At 41.4% G+C, this 23,719-nt stretch overlaps 1 pseudogene; it reads left to right on the forward strand.

Moving 5' to 3' along the window:
• The first annotated feature begins 20,340 nt into the window (after nucleotides 1–20,340).
• On the forward strand, nucleotides 20,341–22,664 carry LOC149456634 (zinc finger BED domain-containing protein 5-like; annotated as a pseudogene).
• Nucleotides 22,665–23,719: the final 1,055 nt, after the last annotated feature.

Consider the following 23,719-nt stretch of genomic DNA (forward strand, 5'->3'; position numbering starts at 1 on the left):
TCCTTTGACGTGTTTTGTCACATCCGGGACTTAGTCATAAAGGAAAGCTTTATGGCTAAGTCCTGGATGTGACGAAACGCGTCAAAGGAAGTGACGTCGGACGTATAGCAGGAACCGGAAGTGGTACGGCGGCCATCTTAGAGTTTGGAAACCGCAGAGAAATCCACCTGGAAGCTGCCTGGTAACCCTTTGAACTGGGAATACACTTACTACGCTTGTTTTTATTTGTCTGATGTAAGCAGATTGATTAAAAGGTATTGTTCCATTTTCCAAACGGTATTATACTATTATATTATTGCTTTTCACCTATATATGATTTGGAGGAATCTTTATGAGATCTGGGCAAGGCTCATGTGGGACCATGATGGGAAGGTAATAAAAGTGGAAAGCTTCAGGAGTAGAGGAGAGGAGAAGAAGCGTTTCTGCTGATACCTTCTATTGCTTTACAAGGCGTTTTATCTTATGATTTCTGGTAAGGGTATATTTGCTGATTTCAGTAGAGGTGACACATCACTGGAGTTGTGTTTGGCACAGAGTGAAGCACATCACTGATTTTGCACAGCGTTGGTTTATTTCACAAAAAAAATTTTTTTGTCTTTTGCACATTTTTTGCACTAAATATAGAGTGATATGGAGTATTGTTATTGAGGTAATACACTATTGTGAGTTTGTTTTTCTTTGAGGCATTCTCCAACCTCTTGGGAGCCAGAGGAAGGGCTCAACATCTTTAAAGGACTATCAAGTTGGAGTCTGGACATTGCTTTATTTACTTATAATTTTGGATTTTAATGACACTGGGTATTAATTTTACTATATTTGTGAAAAGGACTTTATTTATTTCATTTTTTTATTTAATGTTATTTATTTACTTGTATATTTGTAATTTTTGGATATTTATTTCCCAAGATTTGTTTGCCACTAAGTATAGAGTGGGGATCTTATAAGGTGGGGACTCATTCATATTGTTATATGATTAATAAAATGGAATGACACCGGGAAAAAGTATTGAACAGGCTAACTAAAATGTATTTACTACTTCTCAAAAAAATCCTTTGTTGGTAATGACAGCTTCAAGACTCCTCCTGTATGGAGAAATTAGTTGCATGCATTGCTCAGGTATGATTTTGGCCCATTCTTCCACACAGTCTTCACATTTTGAAGGTTCTGTGGGCCTCTTCTATGAACTCTGATATTTTGTTCTTTTCATAGATTTTCTATTGGATTCAAGTCTGGTGATTGGCTGGGCCATTCTAGCAGCTTTTTTTTTAAACCAATTGAGAGTTTCCTTGGCTTTGTGTCTGGGATCATTGTCTTGCTGAAATGTCCACTTTCATTTCTTCTTCATCATCCTGGTAGATGGCAGCAGATGTTTATGTCTTGGTACATTTTTCCATTCATCCTTCCTTCAATTATATGAAGTTTGCCAGTACCATATGCTGAAAACAGCCCCACACCATGAGGTTCCCAACTCCAAACTTCATTGTTGGTATGGTGTTTTTTGGGATGATGTGCAGTGCCATTTGACCTCCAAACATAGTGTGTATCATGGCATCCAAAAAGTTAAATTTCGGTCTCATCTGACCAGACTATTTTCTCCCAGTATTTCACAGGCTTGTCTAAATGTTGTGCAACAAACTTTAAACGAGTTTCAACATGCTTTTTCTTCAGCAATGGAGTCTTGCATGGTGAGCGTGCATACAGGCCATAGTGGTTGAGTGCATTGCTTATTGTTTTCTTTGACACAATTGTACCTGCTAATTCCAGGTCTTTGGAGCTCTCCACAAGTGGTCCTTGGCTATTGGACAACTCTTCTGATAATTCTTTTCACTCCTCTGTCAGAAATCTTGTGAGGAGCACCTGGTCATGCTGGTTTATGGTGCAATGATGTTCTTTCCACTTCCAGATTATGGCCCCAACAGTGCTCAGTGGAACATTCAGAAGTCTAGAAATTTTTCTGTAACCAGTGCCTTCAGTATGTTTTGCAACAATAAGGTTGCAAAGGTTTTGAGAGAGCTCTTTGCTTTTACCCATCATTAGATGTTTCTTGTGTGACACCTTGGTATTGAGATACCTTTTTATAGGCCATCAGTTGAGACTGAACCAACTGATATTAATTTTCACTGACAAGGGGCAGGATTGCTTTCTAATTACTGATAGATTTCAGCTGGTGTCTTGGCTTTCCATGTCTTTTTGCACCTCCCTTTCTTCATGTGTTCAATACTTTTTCCCTGTGTCATTCCATTTTATTACACATAACTCAATTTCTGAACTTATTTGTTTTGGTTTCTTTGTACGTATGGATTGCATGGGTTGTTACCAACGTGAAAATTTCATGTCAATAGCACCTTTACAAATATATTTACTGAGAAAAATGGTGACGTGTTCAATATCTATTTTACCCGTTGTATCCATGTTCACACACACTTCATTCTTGTATGGAGAAAAAGATGTTCTCAAGGAATATCCTGTTGTGTCTTAAAAATATTAGCTTGCACTGACAAAATATGTATAAAAAAAGAGGAAAAATCCTTTTTCCAGTTATATTGTACATTTTTTGCAACAATAAGCCAAAATGAAAACTCCAAATCAGGATGTCAATACTCTTACTGATCAACCACTAAAATTATGGCATAGATGAATTTTAATACAGTTTTATCATAAATACCTTGATCCCTGCTGATTAGACAAGCACCCATCCATTCCAAGTTGATAGATGCATTTAAAAAAAAAAACACGTTTTAATGGTTCCTCAGAAAAGGTCTTGATCTGATTTAAATAAGGGATATGTAGATTTATTGTCTTGGTTTTTGGGAGTACTGCAATACAGTATATCCCATTATGTGTCACAAAGCAAAACAGGATAAATGTGAAGCCATCTGTGTGCAAAAGCATAAATTATATGTTTGTTTCCATTCAGGTCCCAGGTTGGCTTCCTCAAAGGTTTCAGAATTTGTAATTAATGTTATTTATGATTCTGTTTTTCATTACTGGCTCATATTACAAATATTACAAATAATAAAAAAATGGCCATGTAATTTCTGATGTGTCAGTGTTATTTAACTAGTTCAATACCAGGCACTTATACCCCCTTCCTGCCCAGACCAATTTTCAGCTTTCAGCACTGTCACACTTTGAATGACAATTGTGCGGTCATGCAACACTGTACCCAAACTTCATTTTTATCATTTTTTTTTCACACACATAGAGCTTTCTTTTGGTGGTATTTAATCACCACTGGATTTTTATTTTTTGCTAAATAAACTAAAAAAAATGGTTAAAAATTAAATTTAAAAAATTTTGTTTCTATGTTTGTTATAAAATTTTGCAAATAAATAATCTTTCTTCATAAATTTAGGCCAAAATGCATTCTGCTACATTTCTTAAGTGAAAATAACCCAGATCAGTGTATATTTAATTTGTAGGAAAGTTAGAGTCCACAACCTTGGAGATATATATCAGGAAATTAATCAGTCCTGATGTACTGATGGATCTCATTTCTTGAGGCCCCAAAATGTCAGGACAGTATAAATACCCCCTAAAGTACCCCTTTTTGGAAAGTAGACAATCTGAGGTATTTAGTAAGAGGCATGGCGAGTTTTTTAAGTTGTCATTTTTGTCCCAATTTTTTGTAAAATGAAGACATTTTAAAAAATAGTTCTTTACACAATTTTTTTTTTTATATATATAACATAGTTTCACCATTACAGAACAGCATCATCTTATAACTGGTGTATTAACTGATCAGGGACACTGACTGGTGACAGTATTTAAAAAAACAAATTTAATAATTTCTTTAAATTTTTTTTACTATTTGCTTTTAACATACTGTGACCAGAGCAATACAGTGTTACCACAGTAACACTGTACTTTCTGGGGAGGTGGTGAGGATTTTTTTTTTTTTTTTTTTTACACACTATGATCACTTAAAACGGTGAAAATCACTGATATCCACAACCATTTTTTTCTGAATGAAATCAATTCATTCAGTGCTTTCTGGTTTGATTAGCTGTGATTGGCCACAGATAATCACATGGTACAGATAGGCTGTAATCGACCCTGTCTGTACCATGTGATCACTATCACCAATCACAGAGATCAACATCCACAATGGACAATTTTCATGTGATCTGCTGTGATTTGTCACAGCAATCACAAGGTACTGGCAGCGATCTGGTACTCTGATCTGTCATCCACACCGTGGCCTGATCCTGGGAGGACATCATATGACGTCCACCCAGAATGGGAGAGCTCCTACCTGGCTGTCATTTTTCGATAGGCTGGGCGGGAAGCGGTTAATATACAGTTGTATGGGAGAACTGTGTTAGGGCATTTTCTACACACTTAAAACAAACGAGGCCAGGCAGGGGGAATGCAAATCACCCTGTTGACCTCTAACATATGACCGGACTTTATTGGCACACCACGGGACCACAGTATCAAAATCAATAGGTTTATTACAAAATCATTAAAATATCACATATGAGTAGAGCAAAATTTAGGGATCCAACCACATTATTTTAGTTTTTTATTTTTACTTCTCACCACCTTTCAGTTTGTTGTTCAACTAAGTTATACAATGTATAGGTTACAGTAAAGGTGGAAAAAGTTCTGAAATGATTTATCTTTGTCTCATATTTTTACATTACAGAAACCTGAGATTTTAACAGGGGTGTGTAGACGTTTTATATCCACTGTAGATCAAATCACCTAACTTTTATGAAATGAGCACTCTAGTATCCACCTACAGAAGAATTATATCATGTTCTGTGATCAAGATGTCGCCACAAAAATGATTAAAGAATCATTTAGACCAGGTGGTTGTGTGGCCTTAAAGAGAAAAATCCACCTAGATTCACATCGAAGGATACATTTATCAAAATCCCCACTCCTTGAATTGGGATACTGTCAGGAATGGACCTGCCAATAGTGGTGGGACTCACCTGCCTTGTGGGCTGCAGTACCAGGGCTGGCCAGCGGGTGCTCTCAACAACCAGAGGTTCACTTCGGCAATTAGCCATCACCTGGGGCTGATTGCAGGTGGTGTATTTAAGGGATGGCCAGACCTGCAGTCTGTGCCTTGAGTGGAGGAATGACATTGTAAGCTGACTGAGGCTGGGTGCAACAAGTCTGACCATGTCTGCAGTATGGGTTGAACAAAGCTCAGCCTACACAAAGCCTGTCTGGTCAAAGACTGCACTGCGTTTATACAATCCCTTAATACCTGTTGTGAACATGCAGCATAATGCTCCAAGAAGCAATCCACATCATCCTCTAATAACCATACCAGGGAGTCTACCTGGTCTGCACTAAATGGTGGCAAAAAGTCATTCCTCCGCTCAAGGCACAGACTGCAGGTCTGGCCATCCCTTAAATACACCACCTGCAATCAGCCCCAGGTGATGGCTAATTGCCGAAGTGAACCTCTGGTTGTTGAGAGCACCCGCTGGCCAGCCCTGGTACTGCAGCCCACAAGGCAGGTGAGTCCCACCACTATTGGCAAGTCCATTCCTGACAGATACATTCCAAAGCAGCAAATTTAATCACATTAGTATCATGCTTCTGTTTAAATGTCTACCAATTGGTGTAGATAATTTATTATTTTTTATGTAGTATATATGGTCCTTGATCCTCCAAAATTGGCATTTTGTTTTGCCAATGTAGAAGGCCCCACGTGTAAAACATGCTTGAAGCAAGTCAGAAGAAGGATCTCAAAAGCATCTAAAACTGATGCAATGAACTATGGGACAGGTTTTATCCTAACCTGATATACAGAATGTTTCTATTCATTGGATGTACCTGTATTAGCATATTCCTACTTCTCTGGTAAAATATATCAAATATAATTGCATTGTCAAATGGAGATATATACCACATATGCATATCCCCTGTTTTGATTTATTCAGTTGTCTATATATTTGTTGATATGTACCTCATTCCGACATTTTTCCTTGGATATGTTTTATGCTGTTCTGTTTTGTATATGCAAAAATGTTAATAAAAACAGATTAAACATAAAATTGATCCCATCAACACAAGCCCAAAACGTATCGACACAGTCTTTTACTCATGTATAATCTTCAAGAACCACCAAGAGGTCATGTTATTATTATTATTATACAGTATTTATAAAGCGCCAATAGTTCACTCAGCGCTGTACATTACAAAGGGGGACAGAACATGTGACAGAACAATACCAATACAATGCAAAACATGAGGGGATCGAGGGCCCTGCTCTTTCGAGCTCACAATCTAGAAGGGACGGGATAGTGGTACAGGAGGAGATAGCTGTGGGGGATGGAGTGGTAGGAAGAGTGGAGGAGGTCGGTCAAGTTAGCAGGGGGTAGGCTTCCCTGAAGAGATGGGTTTTCAGGGTGCGCCTAAAGGAGAGGAGAGTAGGTGATAATCTGATGGGTTGGGGAAGGGAGTTCCAGAGGATGGGTGACACCCTGGAGAAGTCCTGGAGGCGGGCATGGGAGGAGGAGACCAGGGAATGTTATCCAGCTTTCAGACATTTTTACAGTTGTAAGAGCTGATTCACACATGTGCGGTGTGTATTGAAACTCAGGGTTCACAGCTAATTGATACAGTAGTTGTTCAGCGGTTCAGGTCAGGTTTACATCCGGTTCAGGACAGGATTAGCTCAGGATCTTAACCTGTTCACATACAGTTGTGTTCAAAATAATAGCAGTGTATTGCAAAAAGTGAATAAAGCTCAAAATCCTTCTAATAGCTTTTATTTCCATACACACAAATGCATTGGGAACGCTACACATTCTATTCCAAATCAAAACATGAAGAAAAATATATCAAATTTGTGTCGTTCCTCTAAACAAATTGAAGAAAAGTGAATATTAGACTGTTCAAAAAAATAGCAGTGTTTGTATTCTTCTTTACAAACTCAACATTCACTATATAAACTGAATAATGTTTGAAGATTTTGCTTTCCTTTGAATCACTTAATTAATATTTAGTTGTATAACCACTGTTTCTGAGAAGTGCTGTACATCCGTGTCCAACTTCTGGCACCTGTGAACAGGTATTCCAGCCTAGGATGATTGGACCACATTCCACAGTTCTTCTCTATTTTTTGGTTTTGCCTCAGAAACTGCATTTTTGATGTCACCCCACAGGTTTTCTATTGGATTAAGATCCGGGGATTGGGCTGGCCACTCCATAACGTCAATCTTGTTGGTCTGGAACCAAGATGTTGCACGTTTACTGGTGTGTTTGGGGTCGTTGTCTTGTTGGAACACCCATTTCAAGAGCATTTCCTCTTCAGCATAAGGCAGCATGACCTCTTCAAGTATTCTGATGTATTCAAACTGATCCATGATCCCTGGTATGCGATAAATAGGCCCAACACCGTAGTATTAGAAACATCCCCATATCATGATACTTGCGCAACCATGCTTTACTGTCTTCACAGTGTACTGTGGCTTGAATTCAGTGTTTGGGGGTCATCTGACAATCTGCCTCCGGCCACTAGACCCAAAAAGAACAATCTTACTTTCATCAGTCCACAAAATGTTGTGCCATTTCTCTTTAGGCCAGTCAATGTGCTCTTTGGCATATTGCTGCAACCTCTTCAGCATGTCTTTTTTTCAACAGTGGGACTTTGCGGGGGCTTCTAGCAGATAGCTTGGATTTACATAGGCGTCTTCTAATTGTAACAGTACTCTCAGGTAACTTTAGACCTTCTTTGATCTTCCTGGAGCTGATTGTTGGCTGAGTCCTTGCCATTTTGGCTATTCTTCTATCCATTCGAATGGTAGTTTTTTCTTTCTTCCACGTCTTTCAGGTTTTGGTTGCCATTTTAAAGCATTTGCGATCATTTTAGCTGAGCAGCCTATCATTTTCTGCACTTCTTTATATGTTTTCCCCTCTCCAATCAACTTTTTAATCAAGGTACGCTGTTCTTCTGAACAATGTCTGGAACGACCCATTTTCCTCAGAATTTCAGAGAGAAATGCACTGTAACCAGCATGTACAACAACATTTGCTGCCTTCCTTCCTTAAATAAGGGCAATAATTGCCACCTGTTTTTAAAAGAATGAATGACCTCACTAATAGAACTCCACACTGCTATTATTTTGAACATGCCCATTTCAATTAGTGATTCAATTACACAGAATCAGCAGCATGCATGTCATGACTGTTGGGTCTGTTGGATTTCTATTACTCTACTACACCTGCTAGTAAATTATTTGCAATGTAGAAATATAATTTCTACCAAAAATAGTGATTAATCAGGTTAGTGATGTCTGACTGCTATTATTTTGAACACAACTGTATATGCGGTTCCCATAGAAGTCAATAGCTTGTAATGAACCTGAAGGCACTGCTCAGAAATCGGACGTGATGCGGATTGGATGTGGTTCAAACCGTATCCAATCCACATATATGTGAACCGGCACTAACAGTCATAACATATGCACTAATAGTTTTCACAGATTACTAATACCCTGTGAACTGATTTGTTAATCACTCTTATCAGAAGGCCCATACTGCTCAGTGCCTATGAAGATTGGAAAAAACATTTTTTCTCCCTTCTACGATCCCTATTCTTGTTCAAATGAGACATTGCTTCTCTAACTGGAATTAATTATCCAGTTTTTAGTTTATTTATACCTGTATTTTGCTTGCTAATCAAGGTGGTTAACAAAGATAACCTTCAGAAGAATTGCTAGAACTGCAACCATGCATAAGCTAACTGGTTCAAACTACGTAAACTGCAGTGTATAAACTGATAAGTGAATTTTAGTTGTGCAGTCACCACAGAAAGATGATTGAAAGAATTGGTTTAATTAAAAAAACTTGTAGAGTTTCTCCAAATTATAATAAAAAATAAGGTTAGTGGTACTTACACAACCCCAGATCTTAGTATTTTAAGAACACCCTCTTGTATCATATTGCACATGGGTGCCAGAATCTGGAGGCTGTAGAAGAACAGAAACACACAAGGACAGACACACAGACATGTCAAGCTTCAGAGACAGAGTAAACTAGGTAAAGCAGGTAAACACCAATAGGGTATATAGTAGACATACAGGAACCAGGAGGCAAGGCAAAAGTGAGACACAATGCAGGTGACAGGGAAGTGAGATTAAGACTTGAAAGTACTACACATGGAAAGGCAAATGGGCACGATAAGAAAATTACTAGGATCGGATGGTGGCAGAAGCTTAATCCATTTAAACAATAAGTTGACCTTTTGGGGAAAAATAGTGAATGCACATATATTTGCAGCAAAAATGCATTTATTACTTTTCTAGCAGGAGCCTGCAGATCATTTAACCCATGATCAGTGGCTTGTGGGTGCAATGTTAGGCAAAGTTAGACACCAATTTTCATGGAATTATATGCCTCCCAAATCACAGATGATGATCCATCCTTAACTTCCTCCAAGCTCACACTCATGGATGGACAGATCGATGTATAAGGGTACTTTGTGACCAGCTTGTAATTCTCAAGCCTTCACTAATAATTCCTCCTTAGTTTACCCCAAATTCATTCTCATGGATGGATGAATGAAAAATGCAAAAGAAAGGATACCAAAATAGTGTAATACTGTTAAAAAAACTTTTAATACTCAAGTGATGCTCCAAATGCACTCACATTTTTTGTAAATAAATCAGGACTCCTTAAACTTGTTCCAATAGCCCTTCTGACAATTCCAGCTAGGCAGACACATTTGATCAGCTTTGGCAATGAAGAACTGGCAAAATTGTGGAATCAGATTTCTTTGCCCACACTAAAGATGGCCGCGGAATGCCGCATCAGCCTGCGTTCCACTCACCGGATATGACGTCACACGTACAGGGTCGGAACCGGAAGTTACGTCAACGCGTTTCACCTTCAACCTCTGGACCATGACAAACCCTTGTGGGAAGGCGAAATGCGTTGACGTAACTTCCGGTTCAGACCTTGTATGTGTGACGTCATATCCCCTCACATTTTTGTAAACATTTTATTATATCTTTTCATGTGACAACACTGAAGAAATGACACTTTGCTACAATGTAAAGTAGTGAGTGTACAGCTTGTATAACAGTGTAAATTTGCTGTCCCCTCAAAATAACTCAACGCACAGCCATTAATGTCTAAACCGCTGGGAACGTGGCAAAATGAGTACACCCCTAAGTCAAAATGTCCAAATTGGGCCAAATTAGCCATTTTCCCTCCCCGGTGTCATGTGACTTAGTGTTACAAGGTCTCATGTGTGAATGGGGAGCAGGTGTGTTAAATTTGGTGTTATCACTCTCATACTGGTCACTGGAAGTTCAACATGACATTTCATGGCAATGAACTCTCTGAGGATCTGAAAAAAGCATTGCTGCTCTACATAAAGATGGCCTAGGCTATAAGAAGATTGCCAAGACTCTGAAACTGAGCTGCAGCACAGTGGCCAAGACCATACAGTGGTTTAACAGGACAGGTTCCACTCAGAACAGGCCTCGCCATGGTCGACCAAAGAAGTTGAGTGCACGTGCTCAGCGTCATATCCGGAGGTTGTCTTTGGGAAATAGATGTACGAGTGCTGCCAGCATTGCTACAGAGGTTGATGGGGTGGGGGGTCATCCTGTCAGTGCTCAGACCATACGCCGCACACTGCATCAAATTGGTCTGCATGGCTGTCATACCAGAAGGAAGCCTCTTCTAAAGATGATGCACAAGAAAGCCGGCAAACAGTTTCCTGAAGACAAGCAGACTAAGGACATGGATTACTGGAACCATGTTCTGTGGTCTGATGAGACCAAGATAAACTTATTTGGTTCAGATAGTGTCAAGCGTGTGTGGCGGCAACCGGGTGAGGAGTACAAAGACAAGTGTGTCTTGCTTACAGTCAAGCATGGTGGTGGGAGTGTCAGTCTGAGGCTGCATGAGTGCTGCCGGCACTGAGTAACTACAGTTCATTGAGGTAACCATGAATGCCAACATGTACTGTGACATACTGAAGCAGAGCATGATCCCCTCCCTTTGCAGACTGGGCCACAGGGCAGTATTCCAACATAACGACCCCAAACACACCTCCAAGATGAGCACTGCCTTGCTAAAGAAGCCGAGGGTAAAGGTGATGGACTGGCCAAATGTCTCCAGACCTAAACCCTATTGAGCATCTGTGGGGCATCCTCAAATGTGATAGACCAAAACAAAGAAGCACATAATTGTGAAGTGGAAGGAGAATGATAAATGCTGTTTAAATTTCTTTACAAATATCTGAAAAGTGTGGCGTGCATTTGTATTCATCCCCCTTGAGTCAATGCTTTGTAGAACCACCTTTCGCTGCAATTACAGCTACAAGTCTTTTTAGGGATGTCTCTACCAGCGTTGCATATCTAGAGAGTGACGTTTTGGCCATTATTCTTTGCAAAATAGCTCAAGCTGTTAGTTTGGATGGAAAGTGTCTGTGAACAGCAATTTTCAAGTCTTGCCACAGATTCTCAGTTGGATTTAGGTCTGGACTTTGATTGGGCCGTTCTAACACATGAATATGCTTTGATGTAAACCATTCCATTGTAGCTCTGGCTGTATGTTTAGGGTCGTTGTCCTGCTGGAAGGTGAACCTTTGCCCCAGTCTCAAGTCTTTTGCATTCTCTAATAGGTTTTTTCTAAGATTGCCCTGTATTTGGCTCCATCCATCTTCCCATTGACTCTGACCAGCTTCCCTGTCCCTGCTGAAGAACAGCATCCCCACAGCATGATGCTGCCACCACCATGTTTCACAGTGTGGATGGTGTGTTCAGGGTGATGTGCAGTGTTATGCCACACATAGCATTTTTTTTATGGCAAAAAGTTCAATTTTGGACTCATCTGACCAGAGCACCTTCTTCCACGTGTTTGCTGTGTCCCCCACATGGATTCTCGCAAACTGCAAATGGGACTTCTTACGGCTTTCTTTCAACAATGGCTTTCTTCTTGCCACTCTTCCATAAAGGCCAGATTTGTGGAGTGCACAACTAATAGTTGACCTGTGGACAGATTCTCCCACGTGAGCTGTGGATCTCTGCAGCTCCTCCATGTGGAGTTACCATGGGTCTCTTGGCTGATTCTCTGATTAATGTTCTCCTTGTCCGGCCTGTCAGTTTAGTTGGACAGCCAAGTCTAGTTAGGTTTGCAGTTGTGCCATACTCTTTCCATTTTCAGATGATGGATTGAACAGTGCTCACAGATGTTGAAAGCTTCGGATATTTTTTGAATAACCTAACCCTGCTTTAAACTTCTCCACAACTTTATCTATCTGTCTGGTGTGTTCCTTGGCCTTCATGGCCAAGGAACACAGCCTTCAGCTGTTTGTTCACTAATGTTCTCTAACAAACCTCTGAGGACTTCACAGAAAAGCTGTATTTATTCTGAGATTAAATGACACACAGGTGGACTCTATTTACTAATTAGGTGACTTCTGAAGGCACTGTACCAGCGTAGGGTGTGACAATGTGTCCAAGGCTTTCATTCCAATACCTGTAGATAAGTCTGTGTGTCCCTCCATGGCTAGGCCTCCCCAGACCATCACTGACCCATCACAAAAATGGTCATGCTGAATGATGTTACAGGTAGCATAATGTTCTCCACGACTTCTCCAGACCCTTTCATATCTGTCACGTGCTCAGGATGAACCTGCTCTCATCTGTGAAAAGCACAGGGCGCCAGTGGTGGGCCTGAAAATTCTGGTGTTCAATGGCAAATGTTAATCGAGCTCTATTGCCAGGCAGTGAGCACAGGACTTGCTTGAGGACGTCGGGTCACTCTCATGAAATCTGTTTCTGAATATTTGGGCAGAGACATTCACACCAGTGGCCCAATGGAGATCATTTTGTAGGGCTCTGGTAGTGCTCATTCTGTTCCTCCTTGCACAAGAGCAGATTCTGGTCCTGCTGATGGGTTAAGGACCTTCTATGGCCTGTCCAACTCTCCTAGAGTAACTGCCTGTCTCCTGGAATCTCCTCCATGCTCTTGAGACTGTGCTGGGAGACATAGCAAACCTTTTGGCAATGGCACGCATTGATGTGCCATCCTGGAGTTGGACTGCCTGTGCAACCTCTGTAGGGTCAATGTATCGCCTCATGCTACCAGTAGTGACACTGACCCTAGCCAAATGCAAAACTAAAAAGTCAGAAAAGATGAGTAGGGAAAAAATGTCAGTGGCCTCCACCTGTAAAACCATTCCTGTTTTGGGGGTCGTCTTACTTTTGCTCATCTAGTGCATCTGTTGTTAATTTCATTAACACCAAAGCAGATTAAACTGATTAACAACTCCCTCTGCTACTTAACTGACCAGATCAATATCCCAACAGTTTAATTGACGATGCTATTCTCTGATTAAAAATTGTTCCTTTGATTTTTTTTTTTTTTGAGCAGTGTGTATATATAATAGATTTTAGACTCACACAAACTAAATAATATACACTGATTTGGGTTTTTACCAAAGAAATCTAGAATAAAAAAGAAGAAGAAAGAAAAATAGAAGAAAAATGTGTTTGCAAAATTTATAACAGAAAAGAAAAAGTTTTCTTTTTCTCAAAATGTTTTTTTGGTATATACAGGTGCATCTCAATAAATTAGAATATCATCAAAAAGTTAATTTATTTCAGTAATTCAATTAAAAAATTGAAACTCATTATATAGATTCAACACACAGAGTGATATATCTCAAAAAACATTTTCATTAAATTTTGATGATTATGGCTTTCAGCAAGAGAAAACCCAACATTCAATAACTCAGAAAATTAGATTATTACATAAGAACAATAAAAAAAAAAAAAAAAAGGATTTTTGATACAGAAATGTTGACTTACTGAAAAGTATAGTATGCACTCAATACTTGGTTGGGGCTACTTTTGCATGAATTACTGCATCAATGCAGTGTGGCATGGAGGTGATCAACCTGTGGCACCGCTGAGGTGTTTTGGAAGCCCAGGTTGCTTTGATAGTGGCCTTCAGCTCGTCTGCATTGTTGGGTCTGGTGTCTCTAATCCTCCACTTGCCAATACCCCATGGATTCTCTATGGGGTTTAGGTCAGGCAAGTTTGCTGGCCAATCAAACACAGTGATACCATGATCATCAAACCAGGTATTGGTACTTTTGCCAGTGTGGGCAGGTGCCAAGTCTTGCTGGAAAATGAAATCAGCATCTCCATAAAGCTGGTCAGCAGAGGGGAAGCATGAAGTGCCCTAGAATTTCTTGGTAGAGGACTACACTAACTTTGGACTTGATAAAACACAATGTACCAACACCAGCAGATGACATGGCTCCCCAAATCATCACTGACTGTGGAAACTTCACACTAGACCTCATGAAACTTGGATTCTGTGCCTCTCTACTCTTCCTCCAGACTCTGGGACTTGATTTCAAAATGAAATGCAAAATTTCCTTTCATCCAAAAAGAGGACTTTGGACCACTGAGCAAAAGTCCAGTCCTTTTTTTCCTTAGCCCAGGTAAGACGTTTCTGATGTTATCTCTGGTTCACTAGTGGCTTGGCACAAGGAATGCGACAGTTGTAGCCCATGTCCTGCATACGTCTGTGTGTGTGATGGCTCTTGAAGCACTGACACCAGCCTTAGTCCACTCCTTGTGAATCTCCCCCAAATTCTAGAATGGCCTTTGCTTCACAAGCCACTCAGGGATGCGGTTCTAACTGTTGCCTGTTCACCTTTTTCTACCATGCTTTTTCCTTTTACTCAACTTTCCATTAATATGCCAATGGAATTAATGACCTTTTGTGACTTCCCCTTCTTGTGGTGGGTGTCAGTGATGGTCTTTTGGACAACTGTCAAGTCAGCAGTCTTCCCCGTGATTGTGTAACCTACTGAACAAGATTGAGAGACTATTTAAAGGCCCAGAAAACCTTAAAAGGTGTTTTGAGTTAATTAGCTGATTATAGTGTGACACCATGAGTCTACAATATTGACCTTTGTCACAATAGTCTAATTTTCTGAGATACTGAATTTTGAGTTTTCACTATCTGTAAGCCATAATCATCAAAATAAAAAAAATGCCTCCAATATATCCCTTTGTGTGTAATGAATCTATATAATATATGAATTTCACTTTTTTAATTGAATTACTGAAATAAATTTACTTTTTGAGGATATTTTATTTATTAATTTATATCTAATTTATTGAGATGCCCCTCTATATAGCAAATGTTTTTTAAAAACCCAGTGGTGATTAACCAGTTGCACCCCGCCCTATAGCAGTCTTACTCATACAGAGCAGACTCCCTGTGCAAAATCACATATATTTATGTGATCCGTGCTCCTGTCATGTTCACAGCACCGATCACTCCCCAGATGTTTGGCCTGGACCTGCTGATCAGTTGTACCCAAATCAGAGCTCAGCCTATGCCTGTGTCTACATTACTAAAGGCACAGGCACAATGATGCAATCTTCTCTCCCTGGAGGACATTCCATTCCAGAGAAAAAAAAAAAAAAGCAGATCCACGTGAGTCAAAGCACTACGCACACAGTAAAAGCACTGCTAGGTCACATTTAACACGATTGACCCTCAGTTAAACCATTCACTGATTTGTCACCAGTGTCATTACAGTGTAGATTTTTTTTCTTTTATTGATCACTGTATTAGTGTCACGGGTGACTTCAGATAGCATTAGCATCACTCAATGATCGCGTCAGATTGCCTGCCTCTACATCATTCATCACATTTAACGCTTTGATTGCCAGGAACACACTCACAAAATAAACCTCTATTGCTAGTATAGTGTCTGAACGGATCAATATCTTCGATCAGATCTATACCAGCTTTCACAAAAGTATAGTGTCTCCAAAAATGCAGTGTTAGCAGGATTAGCCCCGACACCTGCCAGCACCTGGGTTTAGACCCTACGCTTAATCCCCCCCCGAAAAGGCAGTGTCAGTAGATCGCTGTCACTTGATACATTGCACACATAACTGTAGAGTTAGCAAGGTCAGACCTGAACTCTGGTAGCACTAGCAGGTACATTTTTTTTGTAGCGGTTCAGGCAATCCCTGACAGTCAGGTGCTCTTTTTCCCATGAGCCACACTACATACTTATAAATGTAATGGCCAAAATGTCCAACGAAAGGTACACTAGTGCAGAGGCCTAAAGGATTCTGAGTATGTCAGATGAGAGCGGAAATCTCACTGACAGAATCAGACTCAGAATACGAACCTGTAGAGAACAGCGGCACCCAGACAGGTAGATCAGATGATGGAGTAGAGGTACTTGCTAAGGTCAGGCGTACCTGACCCCAATCCCAGGCTGCTGAGGTGTTAGAATTGCATGGTGATTCTCATATGCAGCAGAGTGGCAGTACTAGTGCTGCTCTATCCTTTGGTGAACTGGCGAGCACCAGCGGCTTAGTACATCCTGGTCTTTTACATACCAGCTTTGCAGCATCACTTGGTGACGTGGCGAGTCCCATAAGTGCAGTACAAGCTGGTGTGATGGCTAGGACAAGTAATGTCCTGCAGCCACCAAGAATTTGAACACAGACCTATAGTGTCCTTCTGGATGTACTTGCAAATCCCGATTGGCAGCCCCACAAATTCTGCAGCACACGTACTTCCCCCATTCACTGCCCAACCTGGAATTCAGGTGGAAACAGCAAATTTAACTACTCCACTTGATTTTTTGGAGCCATTTTTCACGGAAGATCTGTATGCATTGATTGTGGATCAAAGCAATTTATATGTGCAACAGTTTATCGCCGCCAACCCAGATTAAAACCTTGACAGACCATTTAAATTCGGAAACCATAGTAGGTTTCCATGCAAAGTTTTTTTGGGCCTAACCCACAACATGGGCATTACTAGAAAAAATGAATTGCGGTTGTATTGGTCCACAGACTCAAGTCATCATAAGCGTCTGAAGTTATTCCTTTGTGGATTTGGATGTATGCTGAAAGATGACGTTCCTCTTCATGTTCAGCTTTCTAGGAGAAGCCTGAAGGTTTTGTGCCAATATTGACTGGTATTTTGGAACTGTTCATAATTCCCTCTACCTTGACTAAGGCCCCAGTTCCAGCTTAAGAAAAACAACCCCAAAGCATGATGCTGCCACCACCATGCTTCACTGTGGGTATGGCCTTCTTTTGGTGATGTGCAGTGTTGTTTTTGTGGCAAACATATCTTTTTGAAGTATGGCAAAAAAGTTCAACCTTGGTTTCATCAGACCATAACACATTTTCCCACATGCTTTTGGGAGTCTTCAGAGGTGTTTTTGCAAAATTTAGCCGGCCTTGGATATTTTTCTTTGTAAGAAAAGGCTTCCATCTTGCCACTCTACCCCATAGCCCAGACATATGAAGAATAAGGGAGATTGTTGTCACATGTACCACACAGCCAGTACTTGTCAGACCCCGACCGCTCCAGCCCTGGCAGACTGATCACACCACAACCCTCAAACGACACAGTCGTGCCCTGGAGCGACTATGGCGCAAAACCAAATCCCAACAAGCCTTCACCCGCTATAAATCTGCCTTCCGCACCTAAACTCCTTCCGTACATCTAAACTCCTCGAGCACCTAGTCTACACCCGCCTATGCTCTCACCTCAACGACAACCTCCTCAATCCCCTACAGTCCGGCTTCCGTCCCCTACACTCCACCGAAACTGCCTTACTCAAACTCTCCAACGACCTGCTAACCGCCAAAGCTAATGGCCACTATTCAGTGCTCCTACTCCTTGACCTCTCTGCGACCTTCGACACAGTCGACCACCCCCTCCTCCTCAAAAAACTACACTCCCTCGGCCTCAGAGATTCTGCTCTCTCCTGGCTCTCATCCTACCTGTCACAGCGCTCCTTCAGCGTTACCTATAATGCTACCACCTCCCCCTCACTCCCCATCTCTGTTGGGGTCCCTCAAGGCTCTGTCCTCGGGCCCCTTCTCTTCTCCATCTATACCTCCTCCCTTGGCCAACTCATACACTCTCACGGCTTCAACTACCACCTCTATGCCGACGACACACAAATCTATCTCTCAACCCCCCACCTCACCCCCTTGGTCTCAGCCCGAATCACACACCTACTGAGCGACATATCAGACTGGATGTCGCTCCACTTCCCTAAACTGAACCTCTCCAAAACCGAGTTTCTGGTCTTCCCCCCAGCCCGGACACCACCCCCCATTGACTTTTCCGTCACATCCAACAACGCTACTATCAAACCCGCCCTGCAGGCCAGAGTACTTGGTGTCATTCTGGACTCCAACCTATCCTTTCAGCCCCAAGTCCAATCTTTAACAAACTCGTGCAGACTCCACCTCCGCAACATTGCCAAAATCCGCACGTTCCTAACCCCAGAAACCACTAAACAGCTCATCTACTCCCTCATCGTATCACGACTCGACTACTGCAACTCCCTCCTCACTGGCCTGCCTCGCCGCTGGCTGTCCCCGCTTCAGTCGATCCTGAATACGGCTGCCAGACTCATTCACCTTTCCAACTGCTCTGTCTCCGCCACCCCCCTCTGCCAATCCCTCCACTGGCTTCCGATTGCGCAACGGATCAAATTCAAAATCCTAACGCTGACGTACAAAGCTGTCCACCACACTGCCCCGAACTACATCACTGACCTAATATCCAAGTACCGCCCAGCACGCACACTCCGCTCCTCACAAGACCTCCTTCTCTCTAGTTCCCTGGTCTCCTCCTCCCATGCCCCCCTCCAGGACTTCTCCAGGGTGTCACCCATCCTCTGGAACTCCCTGCCCCAACCCATCAGATTATCACCTACCCTCCTCTCCTTTAGGCGCACCCTGAAAACCCATCTCTTCAGGGAAGCCTACCCCACCCCCTACTAACTTGCCGACCTCCTCCACTCTTCCTACCACTCCATCCCCCACAGCTATCTCCTCCTGTGCTATCATCCCCTCCCTCCTAAATTGTAAGCTCAAAAGAGCAGGGCCCTCAATCCCCTCATGTTTTGCATTGTATTGGTATTGTTCTGTCACATGTTCTGTCCCCCTCTGTAATGTACAGCGCTGAGCAAACTATTGGTGCTTTATAAATACTGTATAATAATAATAATATTCTTGCAGCTCCTTTAATGTTGCTGTAGGCCTCTTGGCAGCCTCCCAGACCAGTATTCTTCTCGTCTTTTCTTCAAGTTTGGAAGGACATCCAGTTCTTGGTAATGTCAGTGTTGCTCCATATTTTCTCCACTTGATGATGACGGTGTTTACTGTGTTCCATGGTATATCTAATGCCTTGTAAATTCTTTTGTACCCTTCCCCTGACTGATACCTTTTAGCAATGAGATCCCTCTGATGCTTTGGAAGCTCTCTGCGGACCATGGCTTTTGCTGTAGGATGCAACTAAGAAAATGTCAGGAAAGCCCTACTAGAACAGCTTTTTGTGGCAGAGATTTCTCTTTTTTCATTCAGCCCACAAGCTGCATAAAATAAACATAAAATGCCGAACAAGGACCAGCGAAGTACTGCTACATCACTGGACTTTGAGTGGTTATACCAGCCTTTCTCAACCAGGGTGAACTTGATGTTTCTTCAGAGGTGCCTTGGGAAAACATCTAAATAAAAATTGCTCAAAACATATACACTGTATATAATCCAGCGGGTGGAACAAGCCTGCCTTTTAGTTACACAAAGCCACAGGTTTTCATTGTGCCCCATTACAGCCTTCTAGCCTACAACCTGCAACCAATTACATTATCAGTTGATAAGCAGGATGTTGGTTAACTGCACAGCATCCTAGTTTGACCCTCCCCTGCCCCTCTCCATCAGTGCTGGGGTCACCTTAGGTCAGTGATGGAGAAAAACTGAGGGAGAAGATAAACCCTGGAATACTACTTAGTACCAGTGTGCAAAAGTGTATTTTATATGGAAGAATAAATCACCTCTAAGGTTGGGTGTCCTACATGTATGGATGTTGCTGCGTTATATAAAACTATTAGAATAGTTTTTCACATTTTAGAACGGGGTGCCCTTTTAAAATTTTGGACAGTCTAGAGCAGCGGTTCTCAACCTGGGGTTTGCGACCCCTTTGGGGGTCGATCGGCCCTTTCCCGGGGGTCGCCAGACTCGGGGGTCAGACTTATGACAGCAGCCGGCACATTGCCGCTCTGCCTGTGTGTCGTTTGTGTGCTGTGTGTAGATCGGAACGGGCGGACGCTTATGCTGGTGCACAGGAAGTGATGTCATCTTCCTGTGTTTGACGGCGCTGGATGCCCGGGCTGGTAAGTCGGGTCAGATGCTGCACTGAGAAAAAGGGTAGACCAGCAATGGGCAAACTACGGCCCGCTGGGGATGAATTACTATGGGGGATGAATTACTATAGGGGGGAGTTACTATGGGGGATGAATTACTATGTGGGGGATGAATTACTATGTGGGGGATGAATTACTATACGGGGGATGAATTACTATCTACTCTTGGTCCGGTCCCCGGGTCCAATATATGAACCCATTGCGGCCCTCAAGTCAAAAAGTTTGCCCACCCCTGGGGTAGACACTGTGCCTACACCACTGCTACCCAGAGTTAGGCAAAGCCACTGCCACCAATGTTATAAAATGGGTTTTGGAGGGATCCCCCACTGATCAATATCAATATATTTTGTATGGGGAGTGAAACACTGAGCCACCAATGATTTATTTATTTTTTTGGGGGAGACTGAGCCACCAATGATTTTTTTTTGGGGGGCGAGGGATTAAACTGTTGTGATTGATTGCTTTCATTGCGGTTTGTCAGACAGGTGGGTGTGGTGTCAGAAGAAAATCCCCAGCGATTTCACAGGTTATTTTTTTTTTTAATGGTGGTTTTGTTTAGTGCTGCCCCATTGGAGGTAAGACGGGACAACACTTGAATTGTTTTTCATCATTATATTGTCATATAATATTTTCATTTATATAACAAACCATCCCATGACAATGGATCGCGTAGAGAAGAACCCTAAAAAGAGAAAATATACTGAGGATTTTTTACAGTATGGTTTTACCTCAATAATTACAGTAGGAATTGAGAAACCGCAATGTGTTATTTGTTGTGAAGTTTTATCACCTGAATCTATGAAGCCGAACAAACTAAAACGCCATTTTGATAGCAAGCATCCGAGCTTTGCCAGCAGGGATACCAACTATTTTAGAAGCAAAGCTGATGCACTCAAGAAAGCCAGACTTGACACTGGTGGCAAGTACTACAAACAAAATGTAGCAGCCATTGAAGCTTCATATTTGGTGGCACTCAGAATCGCCAGAGCTATGAAACCTCACACCATTGGTGAGGATTTACTGTTGCCAGCGGCCAAAGACATTGTTCGAGTTATGATCGGAGACGAATTTGTTACGAAATTGAATGCAATTTCCTTATCCAACGACACTGTCCGCAGGCGATTAGATGACATGTCTGCTGATATTCTTGGTCAGGTAGTGCAGGAAATTAAATTTGCTCCACTTCCAATATTTAGTATCCAGCTTGATGAATCTACAGACGTGGCAAACTGTTCACAGTTACTGGTTTACGTGAGATATATTAATGATGGCGACTTTAAAGATGAGTTTCTTTTTGCAAACCTCTTGAAACAACAACTACTGCCCATGATGTATTTGACACAGTTGGTTAATTTCTGAAAGAGCATCAGATCTCTTGGGAAAAGGTTTGTGGTGTTTGCACAGATGGTGCTCCAGCTATGCTAGGATGTCGATCTGGATTTCAACGTTTTTTTACTGAATGAGTCACCAAAAGTCATCGGAACTCATTGTACGATTCATAGGCAAATATTAGCAACAAAGACGCTGCCACAAGAGTTACAAGAAGTAATGAAAAGCATCAAAAGTTGTGTCAATTTTGTAAAGGTGAGCAGTTTAAACAGTCGACTGTTTTCGCAACTGTGCAACGAGTTGGATGCGCCACACAATGCTTTGCTATTTCACACCAAAGTGAGATGGTTGTCAAGAGGAAAAGTTTTAAAACGTGTTTTTGAGCTTCGTGATGAACTTAAAACATTTTTGAATCAGAAGGCAAGACCACAGTTCGAAGCACTTTTCAGCGATAAATGTGAACTGCAGAAAATAGCTTACTTGGTTGACATCTTTGCCATCTTGAATGAGTTAAATTTATCACTGCAAGGGCCAAATGCAACTTGCCTCGATTTGTCTGAAAAGATTCGATCATTCCAAATAAAACTTCAGCTTTGGCAAAAAAAAATTGGATAAAAATAATATTTACATGTTGCCTACCTTATCTGCTTTCTTTGAGGAACATAGCATTGAACCAAACAAAAGAATTACTATGATAATTTCTGTGAAAGAACACTTGCACATGCTTGAAGATGAAATTTCATCATACTTTCCAAATCTACCTGACACCCCATTTGCACTTGCCAGAAGCCCATTCACAGTCAAAGTTGAAGATGTTCCCGAGACACCACAAGAGGAGTTCATTGAACTTATTAACAGCGATGCAGCGAGATCTGATTTTTCTACAATGCCAGTTACAAAATTCTGGATCAAGTATTTGCAGTCATATCCTGTTCTGTCTGAGACTGTGTTGCGCCTTCTTCCATTTCCAACAACATATCTATGTGAAACAAGGTTTTCCAGCTTATTGGTTATCAAGTCTAAATACAGAAGCAGACTTGTTGTGGAAGATGATCTTTGATGTGCTCTTGCAAAGACTGCCCCGAGAATTTCTGATCTGGTGAGAAGAAAGCAATCTCAACGGTCGCACTGACGTTGGCTTTTTATGCATACTGTTGCAAAATGTAGCAATTCAGTTTACTGTTGTTATATTAAACCTGTTATCCATGCTACACCATGCTTCAAGATAAAATTTCATGTATTTGTAATTAGAAATAAATATTTCACAATATATAACTACATTTTGTCTATGTGATTAATCACTATGCTTTAATTATGTTCAATTTGTAGCAATAAAAATACATCCTGTATATCAGATATTTATATTACAATTCATAACAGTAGCAAAATTACAGTTATGACGTAGCAACGAAAATAATTTAATGGTTGGGGGTCACCACAACATGAGGAACTGTATTAAGGGGTCGCAGCATTAGAAAGGTTGAGAACCACTGGTCTAGAGAATGGGGAGCCTTAAGACTGTCCATAATTTTAAAAGGTACCTTGACTGTAAAAGGTTGAGAAACACTGGGTTATACCAGAATAATGCCTGCAGCTCTAGGCAGCCAGCTTTCATGTAAAAGCAATACTAGCAGGCTGTCCCATCCCATTGGGGAACCTGAGAATGCAGCTGGTGTTTCCGCCAGCTGACCATAGAGCTGATTGGAGACCGGAATGGCTCCAATTATCTCTATAGTCTCAGAAACCAGAAGCTACGAACATTTCATCACTTTGGTCGCGCTGGATATAAACTGCGCCATTTTCAAATTAGGAAAGCATCTGATCACACTGATCTTGATGAGATCAGATGATTTAAGGGCAGAGGAGATACCTAGGGTCTAATAGACCCCACATTTCAGAAGAGAGTAGCTGTCATTACCTCTTGCTATCACAGGGGATATTTACATTCCCTATGATAACAATAAAAAAAATTTAAAAAAATGAAAGGGACAATGTAAAAAAAAAATTAAATTAAAAAAGGACCCTCGTTCCCTTGCGCTCAACAGTGTACGCAAGTGTTGGCCACGTGTCAGTATGTAAACAGCAGTTGCACCATGCATGTAAGGTATCACCGAGAATGTCAGATCAAGGGCAGTAATTATAGCACTAGAGCTCCTGTGTAAATCTAAAGTGTCTTAAAGCATTGCC

Source organism: Staurois parvus, unplaced genomic scaffold (genome assembly GCF_062004578.1).
Source record: "Staurois parvus isolate SC_StPar_1 unplaced genomic scaffold, SC_StPar_1.0 ptg000353l, whole genome shotgun sequence".
Lineage (NCBI taxonomy): Eukaryota > Metazoa > Chordata > Amphibia > Anura > Ranidae > Staurois > Staurois parvus.